The sequence below is a fragment of the Cetorhinus maximus genome, chromosome 4 (genome assembly GCF_964194155.1).
Source record: "Cetorhinus maximus chromosome 4, sCetMax3.hap1.1, whole genome shotgun sequence".
In the NCBI taxonomy this organism is placed as follows: domain Eukaryota; kingdom Metazoa; phylum Chordata; class Chondrichthyes; order Lamniformes; family Cetorhinidae; genus Cetorhinus; species Cetorhinus maximus.
The window spans coordinates 134,166,934-134,188,578 of NC_135882.1; the positions used below are offsets into that span (position 1 = coordinate 134,166,934).

The 21,645-nt window shown below is 43.9% G+C and overlaps 1 protein-coding gene and 1 pseudogene across 1 annotated transcript in view; both read right to left on the reverse strand.

The window, feature by feature from the left end:
- Nucleotides 1–21,645, reverse strand: part of LOC144679914 (actin, cytoplasmic type 5-like) — a 52,515-nt gene that overhangs the window by 11,789 nt on the left and 19,081 nt on the right. The gene's annotated exons all lie outside the window — the stretch shown is intronic.
- LOC144679397 (actin-3-like) lies at nt 15,214–15,780 on the reverse strand (annotated as a pseudogene).

A 21,645-nucleotide genomic window follows, 5' to 3' on the forward strand; every position in this document is an offset into this window, starting at 1 on the left:
ACGTCTGTGGAGAATGAAACAGTTAACTTTTCAAGTCTGCATGACTCTTCTTCAGATCTCAAAATATTAACTCTGTTTCTCTCTCCACAGACCTGCTGAGTTTTTCCAGCATTTTCTGTCAATTACATTATTCTGTGTATGGAGTCACATGTAGGTCAGCAGATTTCCTTCCCTCAAGGGCATTAGTGAACCTCATGGGTATTTGCAACATAGTTTTCATGGTAATTATCACTGAGATTTATTCATTCCAGTTTCACTAATTGAATTCAATTTCCACCAGCTGCTGGGATGAGATTTGAACCCATATCTCCAGATTATTAGCTTGGGCCTCTGGGTTATAAGGCCAGTGACATTAGCACTATCCTACCGTCTTCCCCTAAAAGTGTTATCTTAATGCAAGTTGCTGTTGCTGGAACACATCCAATCAGAGTTGGCAACCTTAGTTATGTGTGGTCAGGACAGGTAGAGTTTTTTCTTTTTTAGTCACTAACTCCAGGTATCATCCCTGTTACTTTCTCCCTGAAATAACTCCAACCATATTATACAAGAGCAGATTATTGTATAGAATGGCCGTTTCTCATTTCAGGACTCTTTCCACTTTTACAAGCCATACTAGATTAAGGAATGAGTAATGATCCAGGATTTTATGAACAATCTGATGGTATGGGGACATGTTATAAACAGTGAGGATAATAAGATTGAATTTGACATTAGGACTGAGAGGAAGTGGATAGAGTCAAAAACCAATTTTTAAAATTTAAACATTGAGGGGACAAAAATAAATTGGCCACAAAAAATGATACTGAATTGTTAACAGCTACACAGCCAACAATGCGAAATACTCAAATAAGTATTTAGTACGATACAAGGACCTGATGGGTTGCATCCTGGGATATTAAAGGAAATAGCTGCAGAGATAGTGGATGCACTGGTAGTAATATTCCAAGAGTCCTTAGATTCTGGAAAAGTCCCAGAGGAATGGAAAATTGCCAATGTAACACCCTTATTCAAAAAGGGAGGGAGACAAATAACATCTATAGGCCAGCTAGCTTGAGAAAATGTTGGAGTCTATTATAAAGGATGTAATAGCAGAGCATTTAGAAATGCATAATCTAATCAAACAGAGTCAGCATGGCTTCATGAAGGGGAAATCATGCCTGACAAATGTATTAAAATTCTTTGAGGAGGTAACAAGCATGATAGATAAAGGGGGACCATTAGATGCAATATATTTGGATTTCCAAAAGGTGTTTGATAAAGTACCACACGTAAGGCTACTTAATAAGATAAGATCCCGTGATATTGGAGGTAGTATATTACCATGGTTTGAGGACTGGCTAACTAATAGAAGACAGAGAGTTGGGATAAGAGGGGAATTTTCAGGATGGCAACCTGTAACTATTCGATTGCCACAGGGCTCAGTGCTGGGGCCACAATTATTTACAATATATATTAATGACTTGGATGAGGGAAATGAATGCACTATCGCCAAGTTTGCGGATGACACAAAAATAGGTGGGAAAGTAAGTGGTGAGGATGACCAAAGAGTCCACAGAGGGATATAGACAGGTTAAGTGAGTGGGTAAAAATGTGGCAGATGGAATATAATGTGGGAAAGTGTAAGGTTATGCACTTTGGCAGGAAGAATTGAGGAGCTGAATATTATTTAAATGGAGGGAGACTGAAGAAAGCTGCAGCACAGAGGGATTTAGGAGTCCTCGTGCATGAATCCCAAAAAGCTAGCATACAAGTTCAGCAGGTAATAGGGAAGGCAAAATGAAATGTTGGCCTTTATTTCAAAGGGAATGGAGTATAAAAATAGTGAAGTCTTGCTAAAACTGTACAAGGCACAAGTTAGACCGCACCTAGAATACTGTGAACAGTTTTGGTCCCTTTATCTAAGGAAAGATATACTGGCATTGGAGGCCGTCCAGAGAAGGTTCACTAGGTTGATCCCAGGGATGGAGGGATTTTCTTATGAGGAGAAATTGAGTAGGTTGGGCCTGTACTCATTGGAGTTTAGAAGAATGAGAGGCGATCTTATTGAAACAAATAAGATTTTTAGGGGGCTTGACAGGGTAGATGTTGAGAGGTTGTTTCCCCTTGTGGGAGAGTCTAGGACCAGAGGGCATAATCTGAGAGTAAGGGGGCACCCACTTAAAACAGAGATGAGGAGGAATTTCTTCTCTCAAAGGTTGGTCAATCTGTGGAAATCTTTACTGTAGAGGGCTGAAGAGGCTGGGTCGTTGAGTATATTCAAGGCTGAGATAGATAGATTTTTAATCAGTAAGGGAATCAAGGGTTCTGGGCAGGAAAGTGGTGTTGAGGATTATCAGATCAACCATGATCTCACTGAATGGCAGAGCAGACATGATGGGCTGAATGGCCTACTTCTACTCCTACATCTTATTAAAACAAGCACATCTCTTAAAAGGGAAAGGCTCCACTTGTGTAGTTAAGCAACCATGGTTAACAAATGAGCCAAGAAATAACACAAAGTTAATCCAGTTTACTGTGAAAGCCAATGAAAGCAACAAAGAGATACAATGATAGTAATTAAAAAGTGCAAAAAAACTTCAAGATGAAGCATAGAATATCAAAAGTAACAGCAAATTTTAAAAAATAAATATATTAAGAGAAGGAGAGTGGAAATGAACAAAATAAGGAAGAATGCAGGCAAGATATAATGGATAATAGTAAAATATTGGACTTGCTACATGAATGACATTTTACTTTGAAGGAAGAGAATAAAATACCATTCCACAGAAAATGTAAATATATGTCATGGCAAGGAACTTGGTGAATTTAATACAAGTAAAAAATTGTAATGGAGAAAATAATGGGATTTAATATAGACAAATTTCCAGGACGTGATGGTTACAACCCCAGGGTATTGACAGAAATAGATGATAGAATTGCAATTTCATTAAGATGAGTGTACCAGGAGGGACTGGGAATTGGTTGTCAAAACCTTATCTATTACACACATGAAACTGGTGGGGGCATTGCAAAACCCACCGATATTCTCGTGTATTCATAAAGTCCTTTAGTTCCCGTTCGAAATGCTGTCTTTTTGATGTCTTCCTCAGCAATGGACAGCTGTTAAAGGTGTGGTATGCTTAGGTAGCAGGTAAGCATCCTTATGAGTCTTCATGTTGAGTGCCTGGTAATCGACATAAATCTTCAGCTTCTCACCTTTCTTCCTCACGAGGACTATAATTGCGGTGTACGGACTTGATGGGTCTTGGATGACACCTTGTTCTAAGAGCTTCTGCAGGACTCCCTGACTTTATCCCAATGATGTAGTGGATTCTGAGGTGAGGAATCTTTAGTGGGTGGTCATCAGAATAACTAGTATTGTCTTCGCCCTGGCTGAAAGTTGTCATGTACTTGGTAAGAGTAGCTTACTCTTGGTAAGAATGCTGCCTTTGTGTTCCCTCCAACTCGCTGATGTCCATCTTTAAGATGAGGTTAGAAAGCTACATGTTTAAGGACGGCAATGGAGAGAAGAATTGAGACTGCAGAGTTGTGGTTTTTGAAGTGAATAATAAAGATATCTTGGACAAATCACACTTTCAATGAAGAGATGCTAGTAAAATCTGAGACCAAAAGAAATCTGCTGACTAAGATCGGTAAGAGACAGTTGGAATTTCTTGGGTACATAATAAGTAATCATGATTTAGAAAGTCTGATGCTGATGGGAAAGATCAATGGTAAAAGAGATCGAGGTAGACAAAGAATGATCTTTCTAAAAAGCCTCACAAGCTGGGTGAATGTACCACCAACAAAGATGATCTACGCCTCCAGAGCAAGATTAATATGGAGGTCCATAGTTGCCAATGACCCTCTTAGGGCATGGTACCTGAAGAGAGAGATGGGAGGTTTTGGTTGGATGTAAACATCTTTATCACTGAAATTTATGATCTGCATGGGTATTCTACTCTTCTCTCCCACAGTGACTAGAGCTGCTCCATGAGTTACACCAGTTGATAGGTCAGCTATGTGAGAAACGTGACGCTCTAATGATTTTGACCAATTGGTAACAGCTGGCAGGATCCTTTAAGGATGGCGATGGTGCGATGTGTAAGAGAGTAGCTTGATTCCAGGCTATCTGGACGGTTCTAAGGCCATATACAGGCTGACATCTTGCATGAAGGAGGTTGTAAACTCTTGACCTCCTCCTGCCAAGCCCTTAATAAGTTGCATCTACCTGTCACCATATATGCTTTCCAGGGATGCCCGGATGTTTCTTTGTACATTTGACTCTAATACCACAGATATTCTCAATTTTATTAATTTTACTGGATTATCCATTGGGTCATGAACTACCAGAAATCCAAGGTTGTGGAAGGTGGAGTTGAGGACATATATGGAGAGCTTGACATATCCATGATAAGGGATATTTGATCCTTGTGAAGCAGAGATTTGGATGAGTGAGGAGGTGTCTACCAGCCCACACTCTTCAGCTCGGTGCTCCCTGAAGAACTTATTTATGTCAAAGAAGGAGGCCATTTAGCCCTTTGAATCTATCCTGGTTCTTCATAGTGTAATCGAGTCAATCCCAGTCCCCCGCTCGCTGCCCATAACTCTGCAAGTTTGTTTCCTTCAAGTGCACATCCAATGGACTTTTGAAATTATTAATTATTTTTCTCTCTTCACAGATGTTGCCAGACCTGCTGAGTAATGTTATTTTCCTGTGTATTTGCTAAAATCTCTTAATTAATAATTAATGGTAACTTTTTTATCATGTGCAATAGTCAGTAGACACAACGCTTCTACCTCACCAAATCTCACATCAGCTGATGGACAAGTTCCTATTGCTATGCAGAAGGCCAGACATCTTCCTAAAATAATCTTGCATCCCTGTAACTGGCTCTCAGTAGAAGGCTTGACCAGTTTGGCGTCTGGCAAGGGAAGGGAGATGCAGTTGCGCTTGGTTCCTGTTGTTTGTGGGGTCTGTGGTTCTGAGGGCAGTCTTGTTTATAGTGCCCAATACTGTTGCAATTCCAGCACCTCTTTGAAGTGTCTCTTGGGCATGATCAGCTTGAGGCTTGTTTTGGAGGTAAGACAACAAAGATTGGATCTGCGCTTGCTGTGTAGCAATCTGCTCTCCTTGACTCCTCGGCATGACGCTTACATCTCCATCAGCGCTTAAAGCCCCCTCTCTGATGGTAGCCTCCCTCCTGGTCTTACTAATCCCGTCTTTTCCTATAATCTTGATAATGTGATCATACACATCAAAGGAGGAGAGTTGGGGCTTGTCACTGATAAATCTCCTTCGCACCATCTTGACATTTTCATTCCTTGCTGCTTCAGCTAAGTGATTTTTCAACTGAGTTTCCCTTTTTGGTTTGGAGGAGGGATCCAGGAGGATAATTCTTTCAAACAGGTTTATAAACTCTAGGGTTTACTGAGACTATGGGCGGGATTTTCCGACCCCGCCCGCCCTTGGGATCATCTGGTCCCACTGCAAGTCAATGGACTTTTGGCTGTGTTGCCAAATCTCCCGTGGTGTGTCCCGCCAGGACAGAACTGAAAAATCCCAGCCTATGTCCTCTCCTTTGGACTGCTTATATCTGTAGAGTTTCTGTTGCAGCTGCAGAAGACTACTGCTATCAGCAAACACCCTTATCAGGACTTCAAAGATCATTCACCAGCTCTTCTGGACATCAATACCTCTCCTTAGTATTTCTCTATGGGCTTTTCTAATCAGAAGTCAAGGAGACAGCGCAATTCCCCCACTTCACTTCAAAGCTTCATTAACTACAAAGCCTTTTGGAACGCTGTGAAGCTGTGAAAGGTGCTATATAAATGCAAGTTCTTTAATACAGAATGAATGCCCCAAATTTCTTGCTTCTGGGTTGTAATTTCTATATGGTTTTCTGAAAACTCCAATGTATAATTGTCTTCATTTCATCATCTGAACCATTTTGCCTTTCTTTCCATTCATTGTTCTTGACGCTCTGTGACTGTTCAGTGTTTCTGTTGTGCTTACAGCCCAACTGCCTCATGCTCCCGGTAGTCTCCAAAGATCATCTTGTTCAGAATAAATCTGGAGAAGTGGCAGACACAACGGCATATGGAGCTTGTGGGAGATCAGAGGTTTGATTTTATTTAATTTTCCTGTTGGGTTTTTGTTTTTCTTGAACATTTATTTTGAAATAGCTCTGCTGCTTCAAATAAACTGAAAGTAGTTTATTTTATTAACTGTGAAATTTGGACAATTGCCTTCCACCACTCAATAATACATATCTTTGTATAAATCAAAATGACACATATATATTCATGTGCCAAATAAAAACCACATTTATATACCTCATTATGGTTATAGTTCAGGCTTTTTCTTACATTTGTAGCTTTCTGCAATATTTCCTATAAGCAGGATAAATAAATAGGATTCAAGAAGTGGGTGTAGAGGAAATTTCCCAGAAGTGACCAGGCATGAGGGGTTTCAGTTATGTGGAATGGTGAAGGACGCTGGGATTGTTCTCCTTGGAGCACAGAGGATAAGGGAGATTTAATAGGTTTTCAAAATTATGGGCGGAATTGTCCCATATTTGCACTAAGTGCTGTAGCAGGCGGGTAAAGCAACGTTTTATCTGCCGGCCGCAATGGGAGGTTTTCACTCTGTATCGTCCCAAACCCGCTGCATTCCCGGGAAACAGGCCGTTTCGTTGGTGGGCGAGCTCACATTCGCCCGCCACGCCATCACCTTGCTGCTTCATCAAGCTAGGCACCGTATATAAAGTCCAGCCACGCACACACATCTCAGTGCTTCTAGCCCATGACCACTGCAGGGAAGATGTTCATGAAAGGCAAAAAGGGACTGCGGCCCCCAGGTTTAGTGATACGTGACTGGGAACACCTTTTGGATGCTGTGGAGGCCTGCTGCGGTCTCCTCTACCCCTGCTCTGGCCGCAGGATGGGCAGCAACGTGATCAGCCTGGCTTGGGAGGCGGTGGCAGTGGTGATCAGTGCCAAAGCTGCACAGAAGAGGTTGGCCATCCAATGCAAACAGAGAATGAATGATCTCATCCATGCAGCCAGGGTATGGCAACCATCTCATCACTCTAAACTCACACACGCAAGCCCATCACACATTCACTGACATCTCACTCACTGCCAGCTCAAGGGACATCGCCACCCATTCTCACACACATACCCTCACATGTCCATCTGGCCTCATCTCCTCTGGAGACTGCCTCCTCATCCCTCATCATTTTGAGGCCACTTGCACAGATCAACATGTGCCCCCCCCCACACCCTGGGATGCCCTCCTTTCCCAGTACAGCCCTTGTCCTACAGCCTCTTCCCTTGCCTGAGGCCACTTCGTCCCCTTTGCCAAGCAAGCCCTAGCCCGGCAGCTATTGAAAAGCCAACCACAATTGGCTGATCTGGTAGATAGAGACTCGCCATGAGCCCCCCTAAAAGTGATGTGGTGCTGTCTGTGAAGCCTGGCGCTGATGTCTGCGAGTGCTGACCAAAGCAAGGTAGGCAAACAAACCTTGAAGTCCCAAGTGAAGTGCAGCATGCCAGGTGCATTCGCTTATGTGCTGTTGTGAAACACGTTGGCATGTTTTCCTGCCGACGTGAACGGACAATCCAGCTGGGGCCGGGTGGGGCGATTCTGGCGGGCAGGCCTAATAATGATCTGCTGATGTATTACAGTGAGGATTCTGATGTCCAATGATGGAGAAAGCGGCCCACCATCGGCGGGCTGAGCAGATGATCGCGAGCTTGTTTCACGTCATCGAGAAACCGATCGCGTCATATTGTCCGCTCACGCCACCGAACATGCCTGATGCCAGCGGGCATGGAAAATCCTGACCTATGAATGGGGAACTGTTTCCACTGGCAGATGAGTTGGTAACCAGAAGGTTTAAGATAACCAGCAAAAGAACCATGGTTTGACGTGGGAGAGACACTAGACAAATGCTTTGTACCTCTCATGGTAGAAGACACAAAAAGCATTCTGTAAGCAGTGGGAACCAAGGTTCTAGTGAAAATGAGAGACTTAAGTACTCAAGAAATTTATGGGACTACAAACTAACAAGTTCACTGGATAGGATGGCCTACATCCTGGGGTTTACGAGAAAGGTGGCTATGGGGTTAGTGGGTGCATTGGATTTGATATTCCAGAATCTCTTAGATTCTAGACAAAGACCACCTATAGCCCAAGTACAAAAGGAACTGCTCCTTTGAGGCCTAAGGATGGACGAGATCTGATCAAGGAAAGGGAAGCCGTCATCACCCACTAGAGGGGTCATTTTGAAGACCTTTCAGTCATGAATCAATTGTTGACAAGAGTGTTTTCAACTCCATCCCACAACACCCAGTTAGATACAAGCTCAAACTCTGCCAATACCTATGGAGGTGATGAAAGCCATCACACAAATGAAGATTGGAATTCCCGCTGAAATCTTATAAGCATGGAGGAAAGGAACTAACATTTCAGTTCCATGCCCATATCTTACAGATCTGGAATGAAGAGGAAATCCTGAATGATTTTAAGGACACCATGATTTGTGACAATCTTCAAGAAAGAGGACAAATCCAATTGTGGAAATTACAGAGGCATCTCTCTGCTTTCCATTCCAGGAAAGTACAATAACCCTTCTGAATTTACTTTTTACGCTTGTTAAAGAGCTACTCCCCAAATCTCAATGTGGGTTTAAGCCATCAAGAGGCATGGCCAACATAATTTTTACAGCTCATGAGGTACAAGAAAAATGTTGCAACAACATTGCCCTCTCTACATAGCATCCTTTGACTTGACAAAGGCCTTCAACTATATAAATCATGAAGCACTCTGGAAGATTCTGCCGAAGTATGGATGTCTTCCAAAATTCGTTACCATCCTTTGTCTGCTTCATGATGATATGTGAGCAGTGATCCTCAAGAATGGATTCATTACAGACCTTTTTTGAGGTTAAGACAAGAGTAAAACAAGGTTGTGTCATCACTCTAACTCTTTTTTTGATCTTCCTTGTTGCCATGCTCCATCTGACTAAAGACAAGCTCCCTGTGGAGTGCAGGTTATTTATCAAATGGATGGTAAACTATTTAGTCTCAAATGACTCCAATCAAAAACCAAGACCACACTGACCTCAGTCATTGAGCTCCAATGCGCTGATGATGCTGCAGTAAGTGCTGTGTTGGAAACCGATCTCCAGAGAATCGTCAACATATTTACTGAGGCATTCGAGAAGATGGGACTTACCCTCAACATTCGGAAGACCAAAGTCTTGCATCAGCAAGCCCCAAATGCACATACCCCAGCCCCATTGATTAGGATTCATGGTGAGTGCCTGGAAAATGTGGAACACTTCCAGTACCTAGAAAGTTATCTTTCACAGAAGGCTGACATTGACAAAGAAATCCAGCATAACCTGAAATCTGCTGGTGCAGCTTTTGGCTACCTGAGGAAGCAAGCATTTGAAGATCATGACATTAAAACTGAAACCAAATTCATGGCCTACTATGAGGCCAGGATTACTTCCTTACTGCACAGGGCTGAAACATGGATAACACATAGGAGGCACCTCAAAGCACTGAAGCCATACCATCAACGCTGCCTGCAGGAGATCTTACATATTAAGTGGGAGGACAGACACACCAACCTCAGTGCCCTCTCACAAGCATGGAGGCCATGATCATCTGCCATCAGCTTCGTTGGGTTGATCATATAGTTCGGATGTCAGGCACCAGGGTCCCAAAGCAGGTCTTTCTCCCCCAGCTCAGTCAGGGCAGATGCACCAGAGAAGGACAGAAGAAGTGCTTCAAGGATGTGCTGAAAGCCAACATGAAGAAATGCAACATGGTTTTCAATTCCTGTGAGACCATCAACCTGGATTGAACGAGATGGCGGGAGTGACTGTGGGAAGCATTTTCAGACCCAAAGACAACAAAGTGCAGAGGAAAAGCAAATGCGCTGAAAGGAACACGCCACGACCTGAACAGATAACACAGGATCAGGCAACAAATACGTGCCATAAAATCTGCAGATCCCGAATCATTCTCAACAGCCATCTTTGGACTCATGGAATACAATCATCCTCACTAGTGAGGGATAGCTAATAATAATAGATCCTAGGACTTGTCAGCTGAATGAATCATGGAGGGCATCCAACATCGGCCTGAACTAAAAAAAAAACAATTTGCAAAATCCCTGGTGTGGAGCATTGCACTGCATGGATGTGAGAGCTGGACCCTAAATAAGGCTGATGAGAAGAGGATTACAGCTTTTAAAGTGCGGCTATGGCGAAGAGTCCTTAGAATCAACTGCACAGAGAGAGGAACCAATGGATTTGCCTGCAAGAAAATTGGAGTCCCAGCAGCTTATGGGCTTTTAGACGTAGTGAAATTTAGCAGAAATTGAGAAACTATGACCACTGGTGAATGTGGGGTGAGAGACTAGTTTTGGTGACAATAGAAGCTGAAACACCAGGAAAGAACAGGCCAGGTCAGAGAAGGACTGGATCAGTGGACAACATCAGAAACTGGACAGAGGAAGGAATGACAACGGCACACAGAATTGTGGGGAACCGAGAGGTGCCTACGATCCCTTGTGGACTATAGCTAATTTTGGATGCATATTTGCAAGGAAAGAAGATTGGTTAAGGACAGAGAACGTAGAGTAAGAGTAAAGGCATTATTTTTGGGTTGACATGCTGCACTAGTCGGATGCTGCAAGTGCTTGGGTTTCAGCTAGTTACAATCAATATTAGATGAAATGAGGGAACCAAATATAATGCATCAAGTTAATTATATACATAAGGTTAGGTGTCTACAGGTGCGGGGCACTCATTGTACAATGACTTGTGGACATACAAAGAGACACTTATTGACACTGGTAGTTGATCGTAGAGCTGGAGATAGTGTAATTTTTAATGTCTCATTTTATGAATGAATCAAAAGCTGAGTAAACATTGATTTCTGATCTCCTCCTTTACCAACTGGTTATAAGAAGTTTGACATTCAAATTTGCTGATGATACAAAATTAGGTGGGAAAGTAAGTTGTAAGGAAGACACAAAAAGGCTATACAAGGATACAGACAGATTAAATGAATGGCAAGAATATAATTTGGAAAAATGTGGAACTATTAACTTTAGTAGGAAAATAGACGAGCAGAATTTTTTGAAATGGTGAGAGATTGAGAAATGCTGGTATTCAGAAGGATCATGATGGTTTTGAAAACAAATCACTGAAATTGAACATGCAGTTACAGCAAGCAATTAGGTAAGCAAATGGTATCCTAGCCTTTATTGTAGAGGGATTGAAGTTTAGGAACTTAGGAACGTAGGACCCGGGGTAGGCCATTCGGCCCTTCAGGCATGCTCCACCATTTAACTAGATCAAGGCTGATCTTCTACCTCACTGCCATCTTCCCGCATTATCCCCTTATTCCTTAATGTCACTGGTATCTAGAAATCAATTGACTTCTGCTTTGAACATACTCAATGACTGAGCCTCCACAGCCCTCTGAGGTAGAGAATCCCAAAGATTTACCACCCTCTGAGTGAAGATATTCTTCATCTCAGTCCTAAATAGCCTACCTGTTATTCTGATACTGTGTCCCCTGGTTCTAGATTCCTCAATCAGGGGAAACATCCTTCCTGCATCTACCCTGTCAAGCCCTGTAAACATTTTGTACACTTCAATAAGATCATCTATCATTCTTCTAAACTCTAGAGAATATAGGCCCAGTCTCCTCAATCTCACCTCGTAGGACAATCTTGCTATCTCAGGATTCATCTGGTGAACCTTTATTGCACTCCCTCTACAGCCAGCATATCCTTTCTTAGATAAGAAACCAAAACTGTACACAATACTCCAGGTGTGGTCTCACCAAGGCTGTTTACAACTGTAGCAAGACTTCTTTACTCGTGTACTCAAATCCCCTTTCAATAAAAGCTAACATACCATTTTCCTTCCTAATTGCTTGTTGCACCTGCATGTTGACTTTCAGTGACTTATGAACAAGAAAACTCAGGTCTCTTTGGACATCAACATTTCCCAATCTCTCTCCAATTAAGATATGCTCTACGTATCTATTTTTCCTACCAAAGTGGATAACTTCACTTTTTTCCATATTATATTTCATCAACCATATTTTTGCCCACTGAATTAGTCTGTCTAAATCTTCTTGAAAAGGATGAAGCATCCTCTTCACAGCTCATATTGTGGGGGATGGTGGCATGGTGATATTGTCACTAGCCTCCTAATCCAGAGACCTAGGGTAATATTCTGGGGAACTGGGTTCAAATCCCACCATGACAGATAGTGACATTTGAACTCAATAAAAAAAAAACACTTGCTTCACTAATGTTCTTTAGAGAAGGAAATCTGTGTATATGTGACTCTGGATCCACAGTAATGTGATTGACTCTGAAATGGCCTAATAAGCCACTCAGTTCTCAAGGGAATTTAAGGAATAAAAAAAAGTTTTGAGCCATCAGCAAACTTGGAAATATTACATTTGGTCCACAGATCCAAATCATTGCTATAGATTGGGGAGATGTTGGTGGAGTGGTAACATCACTGGGCTAGTAATCTAGAGGCCCAGGCTAATGCTGTGGGGGCAATGGTAGGTGGTGGAATTCAAATTATTTAAAATCTGGAATTGAAAGCTAGTCTCAGAAATGGTGACCATGAAACTATCATCGATTATCATAAAAACCCATCTGGTTCAGTAATATCCTTTAGGGAATGAAATCTTACCTGGTCCTTACCTAGTCTGGACTACATGTGATCCCAGACCCACAGTAATATGGTTAACTCTTAACTGCCCTCTGAAATGGTCTAGCAAGCCACTCAGTTCAAGGACAGTTAGGGTTGGGCAACAAATGCTGGCTTTGCCAGCGATGCTCACATCCCATGCAATAATTAAAAAAGATATAAATTTAAGAATAAAGAACTCTTACTGCAATTGTATAGAGCCTTATTAAGACAGCACTGGATCTCCATATCCAAGGAAGGATATGCTTATCTTAGAGGGAGTGCAACAAAGCTTCACTAGACTGATTACTGGGATGTCTTATGAGCAATGATTGAGTAGACTTGTGCTATATTCCCTACAATTTGGAAGAATGAAAAGTATCTCATTGAAAAATAAAATTTGTAAGGAGTTTGATGTGGTAGATAACTGAAAAGATGTTTTTCCTGACAAGTGAGTCACAGTCTCAGAATAAGAGTTTGATCATTCAGCACTGAGATGAGGAGAAATTTCTTCACTCAGAAGTTTGCAAACCTCTGGAATTCTGTACTTCAAAGAGCTATGGATGTTCAGTTGTAGAGTAAATTCAGGTTAGAAATCAATAGATTTTTAGCTACTCAGGGTAATCACAGGATATGTGGATAGTGCGTGATGGTGTCACAGAAGTAGAAGATCTACCATGATCTTATTAAATGAAGGAGCAGGCTTGAAGGGCCAAATGGCCCACTCCTGGTCTTTATGTTTGGAGATGTGGGCGCCAGGGGTGAAGGGGGGATAGCATTATTCTAGGAAAATTCTGCATCCAGTGTTCTGGCCAATACTTATCTCTCAACCAACATCAGATACAGATCATCAGGTCATTTAATACATTGCCATCTCCATGGGCCACACTGATTGGACCTCCCAATGCTGGAACCCAGTTGCTTTCCCTAATTTGTCAAGGCTCCCAGAGGCGGCTTGAATAATGCCAAGGGTTCCTTTACATCCACTCAGGAACAGACACGTTATGGTAGAAACAGTGACTATAGTACTTCATTGGCTTGGAAGTGCTTTGGGACTTCCAGAGGTCAGGAAAGGAACTATATAAATGCAAGTTCCATGTTGCATATGGTAGTATGACCAAATGAGTCCATTTCAACAAAAGCACACATAATGGGGTAGCAGCCCCAAGGTTTTCAGTTCCCACTTCACATTTTAGCAAGGTGCAATTAATTGGAAAAAAGGCTTATTCAAGATTTTAACTAGAACAAATGTCCATATGCAATTTCCACATCAAGATTTATTTCAGATGCTTTATTGAACAGGTTACTGACAAGCACTTTGAGAAGAAAGTTGGGGAAAAAACATCCAAGTTCAGTCCTAAAAATGGATCATGGTAGTCATGGTTTTGTGGTGAATAGTGTTGTTTTATTCACAACAATGGTTGGAGTCTGGAACAAACTTCCTGAAAAGGTGATGGAGGCAGGTTCGATTGAGGTATTAAAAATGGAATTGGTTTGCTACCTGAAAAGAGAGAATGTGCAAGGTTACAGGGATAAGGCAGGGGAGTGGGGCTAGGCGGAATGCTCTTTCAGAGAGCCAGGGCAGACTTGATGGGCTGAATAGCCTCCTTCTGCACTGTAAAGATACCATGATACTGTGAGTAAGTCATTTATATACATCAACATGTTATAGTCTCATTAACTGCCTGAGGTCTATTACATCACCATTGACACCATTGACACCTTAGTCAGAGGTTGGTGGGGGAGGGGGAAAGCAACATGATCCTTGTGCATTTTACCACTGAGCCAAAATAATTGCACTGAAGGTAAGTAAAAAAGAACTTATGGGTATTCTAGATAATGATGTCGGTGGAAGGCCATTTACTTCTACTGCCCTGAATTTAATAGCCATTTCTCCTCAAACTAAACGATCACATTTGGATTTGGGGGTGGTGGGGTGGAGGTGTGAGATATCCTAGAATAACAAAGGCCTGACTGTTGGACAAGACAATCAGTAGTTTTATGGAAGGGGTGAAGGGATGGAAGACTTCAAAGGATCAATGGCTGAAAACTAAGATTGACCAGCGGCTGCCAATGGTGCTATTAAGTGTGCTGCTGTAGCTTTGGGAAAAAAGCAGCATCTTGATCAATTGTTAATTGAACATTCAACTCAAGGTAATTATCAAATTTAGTATGCAAGTCAAAAGATAGGAATTCACATTGAAAACAGTAGACAATATTGAGGGAGGAAAATCCATTTGACAAAGATGTGAGTTGAAAGTTCATTGCAAGACATTCCAAACTGATTTTGTAACTGAACACTCTCCTTCTGTCCCCTCTCCACAAAGAAAATGCACTCAAGCTCCCTGAGTACTTAGAATTGGAATGGCAGCTACTAGAACTAGGTACAATAGAGAGTTCTGGTACACTTGAATTGAAGTAGCTAATTTCAACAGTCATTTAGAAACATTTGCAAGCAATTATGGAGGGCCTTGAGTTATTGCTTACTCATCCATCAGAGAGCCTCTGAGCATCTGAAATGCTCATTGCCAATGACGATGAGTTGACCATCTAAAAGCTCATTACTTTCTTTAGCACTGAAAAGGGAGGCAGCCAGGTCTATGTCAGTCTCAAAATCAAGGCCCACAGAACAGTTTTTCTTTGCCATCATGTAAAATCTCCACCTCAGCTGTGGTAGTGAACGAATACCATGTTCAGTCAGGATCTTGTAGTCAGTGAGGTCTCTGCCAGCCAGATGTAGCACAGGATGACATGGAAAAGGGCAGATCCCTCACAGATGGATACAGTGTGGGTAACATTAAAGTTTCTTACAAGACCTGTAGTGTGACCAGAGGTACACAAGCACAACACAGCTTGGAAGGCCCCATACGTGGGCAGTATGTTAAATGTCTCCAGCATCATTTGGATCAGCATCTCTCAGTTAACTTTAGGGTTCAGAGGTACCTTTGAGCAGAACAGGATGCTCCTTTGAGGCAACTAGCAGCTCATTATAGACGGTGTGGTTAAACCTTCCCCTTACAGAAAAGGCCCTGACAACATCCAGCTGTAATGTTGAAGACATGCTCCAGAACTAACTGCACCCTTAGCCAAACTGTTCCAGAACAGCTACAACACAGGCATCTACCTGACAAAGTGGAAAATCACAAAGCACGACAAACTCAGTTTGGCCAATTATTGCCCCATCAGTCTACTCTTAATCATCAGCAAAGTAATAGAAAATGTCAACAGTACCACCAGGCAGCACTTAATCACCGAATAACCTGCTTTCTGATGCTCAGTTTGGGTTCTGATAGGACCACTCAGCTCCAGTCCTCATTACAGCCAGTGTCCTCAGCCCAATCTTCAACTACTTCATTAATGACCTTCGTTCAGCATAAGGTCAGCAGTGGAGATGTTCACTGATGATTGTGCAGTGTTTAGAAAAGAAGGGATAAATTTAAAGCAGATCAGATCCAGATACATGAAGGGACAGTGCACAGAATAAATGGGAATAATGCTATTATACAAGCAAATAGCAAAAAAATTGGCATGCAAAAGTATATTTAGCCTAACTCAAGAAATAAAACTGTTTAGTCTAGGATTCGTTGAGCCCAAAATAATGATCCTTTTATCAAGAATACCTTATTATGCTGCACACACAATGATAAATGAAGAGTTAGAATGTAGTAAGGATAGGAAACAGATGAAGGCAAAGAATGGCACATGATGGTAGGTTAAGTTTGTCAGCATAGAAGGGTGAACACATCAAGGTGTTAAATCTCTGAGGCAGCTCTCCACAGAGGGCAATTGGGAAAAGTCAGGTTTCATTCCCAAAAGAGTACAAAGAAATTTTACTGAAGAGCAAAGGAGCAGGCAAGTGAACAAGAACTCGTGCACACTTTAAAAGTTTATTTCTTTAAAACCATATCTAGGCAACTTCTGCACCAATAAGACAAGAGGTTACTTCATATAAAATATTGACCTACAAGCAGCTATTTTGTGTTCCAACATATACATTAAATCATGTAAAAGCCTATGGGACAATCATGTTCAATGCTCACATCTAAAGCCCCAAAAGCGACAAGGGTTTTGCTAGTGCACAAACTTTTACCTGGTATCAAGGCCTCCCCACAACAGAGGGAAATATAGCTCTGGGAGCATCATCCTTTGTAAACCCAGCCTTGCACATCCCAAATTCACTGTCCACTATCATAGGAACATAGGGACAGGAGTAGACTATTTAGCCCCTCGGGCCTGCTTCGCCATTGAATAAGATGGCAGCAGATCTCTGACCCAAGCCCATATGCCCGTCCTTTCCCCATATCCCTTAACACCTTTGGTTAACAAAAATATATCAATCTCAGATTTAAAATTAACAATTGATCTAGCATCTAGGAAGAGAGTTCTAAACTTTTACCACCCTATGGCCAGAATTTTATGGCCTCTCACGCCTGGTGAGATATTACGGTCCAGCTGAACTGAATGGAGATTTAACTGGCTCGCCACATCTGCCAGGGGAGATGTGCTGTGGTGGGGTCATAAAATCCTGGCCTCTATGTGTCTAGAAGTGCATCCTAATTTTAATTCTGAAAGGTCAGACTCTATTTTTTAGACTATGCCCTAGACTCCTCAACCAGCAGAAATAGTCTCTCTCTTGTCTGCCTTATCTGTTCTTCTTATCATGAAAACTTTGATCAAATCATCTCCCAATCTCCTAAATTCCAAGGAATGGAACATTTGTTTGCATAATCTTTCCTCATAGTTTAATCCTTGAAACTCAGAGTGCATGTACACTGCACTCACTCCAAGGCCTATTTATCCTTCCTAAATGTGGTACCCAGAAATGTTCACAGTACTCCAGGTGTGATTAACCAGGGCTTTGTATAGCTGGAGCCTGATATCTTCAGGCGGAATCAGCCCAGATCTGCACAAAGTGCAGTATCGAGCTGGAAAAAGGACGTATTATCTACTGGCCGCAATGGTGGCTTTTCGCGCTGTATTGTCCCATTCTCGGCATGCTCCATCTCATTGATAATGCATTCCCAGGAAACACGCCAAGTCGCTAGCAGGGCAGCTCTGATTCACCCACCCCGCCATCACTTCAGGCTGTCAGTAATCCTGGCGCCATATTTAAAGGGCACCCCTTGGACAGAGCTAGCACTCTCCAAGGGATTGGAAGCTGCTGGAAAGTCATGGCTCCCAAAGAGAGGAAGCATGCTGCCCCAAAGTTTAGCGCCTACTGGACCCTGTGGAGGTCCGCTGTGTAGTCCTCTATCCTCACTCTGGGCGAAGATCAGCCAGCAAGGTCACCAATCCAGCATGGGAGGGTGTGGCAGCGGTGGTCAGCGCCAATGCCCTGCAAAAGAGGACAGCAACCCAGTGCTGAAATAGGCTGAATGATCTCTTCCATTCCACCAGGGTAAGTCACTCTTCTCATCGCTCTCAACTCACACACTCACAAGACCATCATACATCCACAGGGATTTCGTTCACTGCTGGTTCAAGGGACATCACCATTCACTCACTCACACGCACCTTCATCTGCCCTGCATCTCCTCATCCCATCCATGGCACCACTCACCACTCACACATGCCAGGCATCCTTCTCATCTGGCCAGGTACTTTTTAAAGGATGTGAGGCAACCCGCCTCCACTACTCTCTCAGGCAGTGCATTCCAGACCGTCACCACACTCTGGGTAAAAAAGATTTTCCTCACATCCCCCCTAAACCTCCTGTCCCTCACCTTGAACTTATGCCCCCTTGTGACTGACCCTTCAAATAAGGGGAACCTCCTGCTTACATTCTCTCCATCTGTATTCATTTAGGACAAGCTGGGACACAACAAAAGGAAGACGTTGCAGACTGGTGGAGGAATGCGTGGCATCAAGGTCTTCACAGGCTTTGAAAATAGAATCATCCAGCTGGCCGGTGATCTGGACCATTCCCATGTGGTCAGTGCTGCTCAACCAAGTGAGGATCCAGCAGTGCAACATCCATCAGACAACAATACTGTGAGCCAGTTCCCCTGTTCCACAGTCCCCTGCTATGCACTAATTATCTCTTCTTGCTTTCGCAGGCACATCTAGGAAGCAGCCGAGGGAGTCCATGATCCAAGTCCTTGACTCAAGTCCCGAAGGCACATCGGAGGAAGAGTCTAATGACACTCTAATTGAAGACCCATCACAGCACTCACACACACCCTCCACCAGCACAGAGACACAAATGTCGGTGGGAGCTAGTTTTAGGGTAGCCTTGGGGTCACAATCTGGTGAGCTCATCACACTGTCTGATCCATAGCACGTGGCGGCAGGGACTCCCCAGGTGTCCAGCACTTGGCGGACTGCTGGAGGCCAGAAATCTGCTGAGTCCAATTCAGATGAGGAGCCTCTGGACTCGGGCATTCCTCAGTTGCTGGGGTTGCAAAGGCAAGTTCGGGAATATCAGGAAGGGGTGCCCACTGCACTCCTCAGATTGCAAGGCATGATGGAAGAGTCTGTTAGCTTTCAGGCGATGCACCGAGGTTAACACTGGTAGGATGGCAGCCACCATGAAGACGTTCATATCGCTCTTGCACCCTTGTGGGGGCTGAACTCCATCGCTGAGGCCATAGCTGGCCTCCAACAGTGTCAACGTGAGAGGCGTGTGGGGCAGCTCGATCTCACACCAGCTTTCCATTCTCCTCAAGGAGTGAGCCAAGGGCCCTCGGGAGGAGGAGCAGCAGCTCAACATCCCAGGGCCATTCACCCAGGTGACTTCAGGAGTGTCCGGCCCATCCAAACCCCCTCTTCCTGTGACCCCAGTAGCTCCAGCTCCACAGACTGAGGAGGGTGCGACTGCCATGCAGCAGGACCCAGCCTTCCAGGTCTCGGCCTTCCAGAGCACGCCCGTCAAAGCCATCACAGATAGGCCATAGCAGTCAGCAGGCTGCCTCCATCTCTGCTGTGGATGTTGGGGGAGCACCAAGACATAATTGGAGGGCTAGGAAGGTTAAGATGTAACTCTTTCGAGTACATTCACGGTTCTTGACTTTTTTTTTCCGGGAGTGGGACATGAACCCACAACCTTCTGACTCAAAGGTGAGGGTGCTATGAACTGAGCCACAGCTGATACCTCGAAGGTTAAGATGTAGTTGCATAACCTTGGCACGGGTGTTATTCACTTGTACTTAATATTCACTATTGTAAATAAGCTTCCAAGAATGTCTCCCTGCCTATGGCTCCTTGCTCCTTGTTCTGATGAGCAGGGTTTGTGTCACTCAGATGTGAAACCTTTCTGCACAAGGTAAAGGCAGATGTTTCAGTCCAGGGCCTTCAGACAAAAGTGATGGGCCGGCAGCTCGATGGTGCTTGCCATTGCTGCCAGAATGTCGTGTGCAGGCATCACAGAGTTCTGTCATTCTCTCGTGCTCTCAGCACCTTTAAGGTGGGGCTGGCCCCCATCTCTTCAGCATCTGTGACCAGTGATGCTGTGCTCTTGAAGAGGTCAGGTGCTGGAGGCAGACAAAGGATCAGGTGCATTTAAAGTTTCATGGCTGCATCTCCATGACATGACACTGCTCACAGAGCACAAGTGAGCTGCCCTCAGCCAGACAGGGGTCAGACATTCACAGAGGCTATGTGAAGATCTATGGAGCATCCTCACTGCATGTCATCATCATCCTCCTGGAATCTAGTGACTATTAGGGCCTCCGCTTTGTCTCCATGACATGAGCCTGAGCACTGAGGGTATGTGTGTAGCCATCAGCCACACAGGAGTCAAACGTTCACAGATTCAAGGTGAGGATGTCAGGACTGTTCTCGCTGCATCTCATCATCATCCTCCATGAATCTTGTGGCTATGAGGGCCTCCTGAGAACACCTGTTTTGTCTGGCCAGTGAGATGGCCTCATTTTCGGCATCCTTGCATTCGAAGACCTCATCACCATGATCTCCTGTGGCATCTTCCTTATCGGAGAATACGTACAGCTCTTCCATCTCTTCCTCAGGCAGATCCTCCCCCATTTTCAGCACCAGGCTGTGGAGCACGCAGCAAGTGAAGATGATGTGTGACACTCACTGAAAATTGTATAGGAGTGCTCCTCCGGACCTGTTGAGGCACTTCATTTACAAAATGCCTAGAGTTTGCTCCACCAAAGTCTGGGTCGCGGCATGAACCTCGTTTTACGGTCACTCTGGTGCAGTCTGAGACCATCACACGGGTGTCATCAGCCACATCCTCTGCAGGTAGTCCTTTTCCCTGAGGAGCCATCCCTGCAGCCACTCTGGACCCTGGAAGACATCAGGGATCTGAGACCTACTAAGGATGTAGGAGCCGTGGACGCTCCCTGGAAATTGTGCCCAGACCTGTAGGATGTGTTAGTAGTGGTCGCACACTAGCTGAACATTCAGTGAGTAGAAACCTTGTTGTTGACATAGTAGACTGCTTGTTGCCACGGAAATCTAAGCGAGTGCAGTCAATGACACCCTGCACCTGTGGAAAACCTGAGATCTGTGCAAATCCCAGCGCTCTTGCTTCCTGGCTTTCCTGCTCCCGGGAGAAATGCACAAAGTTGTGTGCCTTCGTGAAGATGGCATCCGAGGCCTCCTGGATGCACTTTGCATGGAGGCTTGTGAGATCCCATATAGGTCACCTGTGGAGCCCTGAAAGGAGCCACTGGTGTAAAAATTGAGTGACACGGTCACTTTCATGGCCACTGGCAATGGATGCCCTCCATGTCCCCATAGTGCCAAATCCTGCAGCAAGTGGTATATGTTATCAACCAGTTCCCTAAACATGAGTAGTCTTCAGGGACACTGGTTCTCAGTCATCTGCAGGAATGACAAGTGCCATCAATAGACCCTGGGTCAAGTGAGGTGCCTATGAGTGATGGCTTGCTGTGGATCTTCAGCTGCATGTGCAGCAGGCTCTGCCGCCCTTTTATCTTGAGGGAGGTGCTCCTCACTTAAC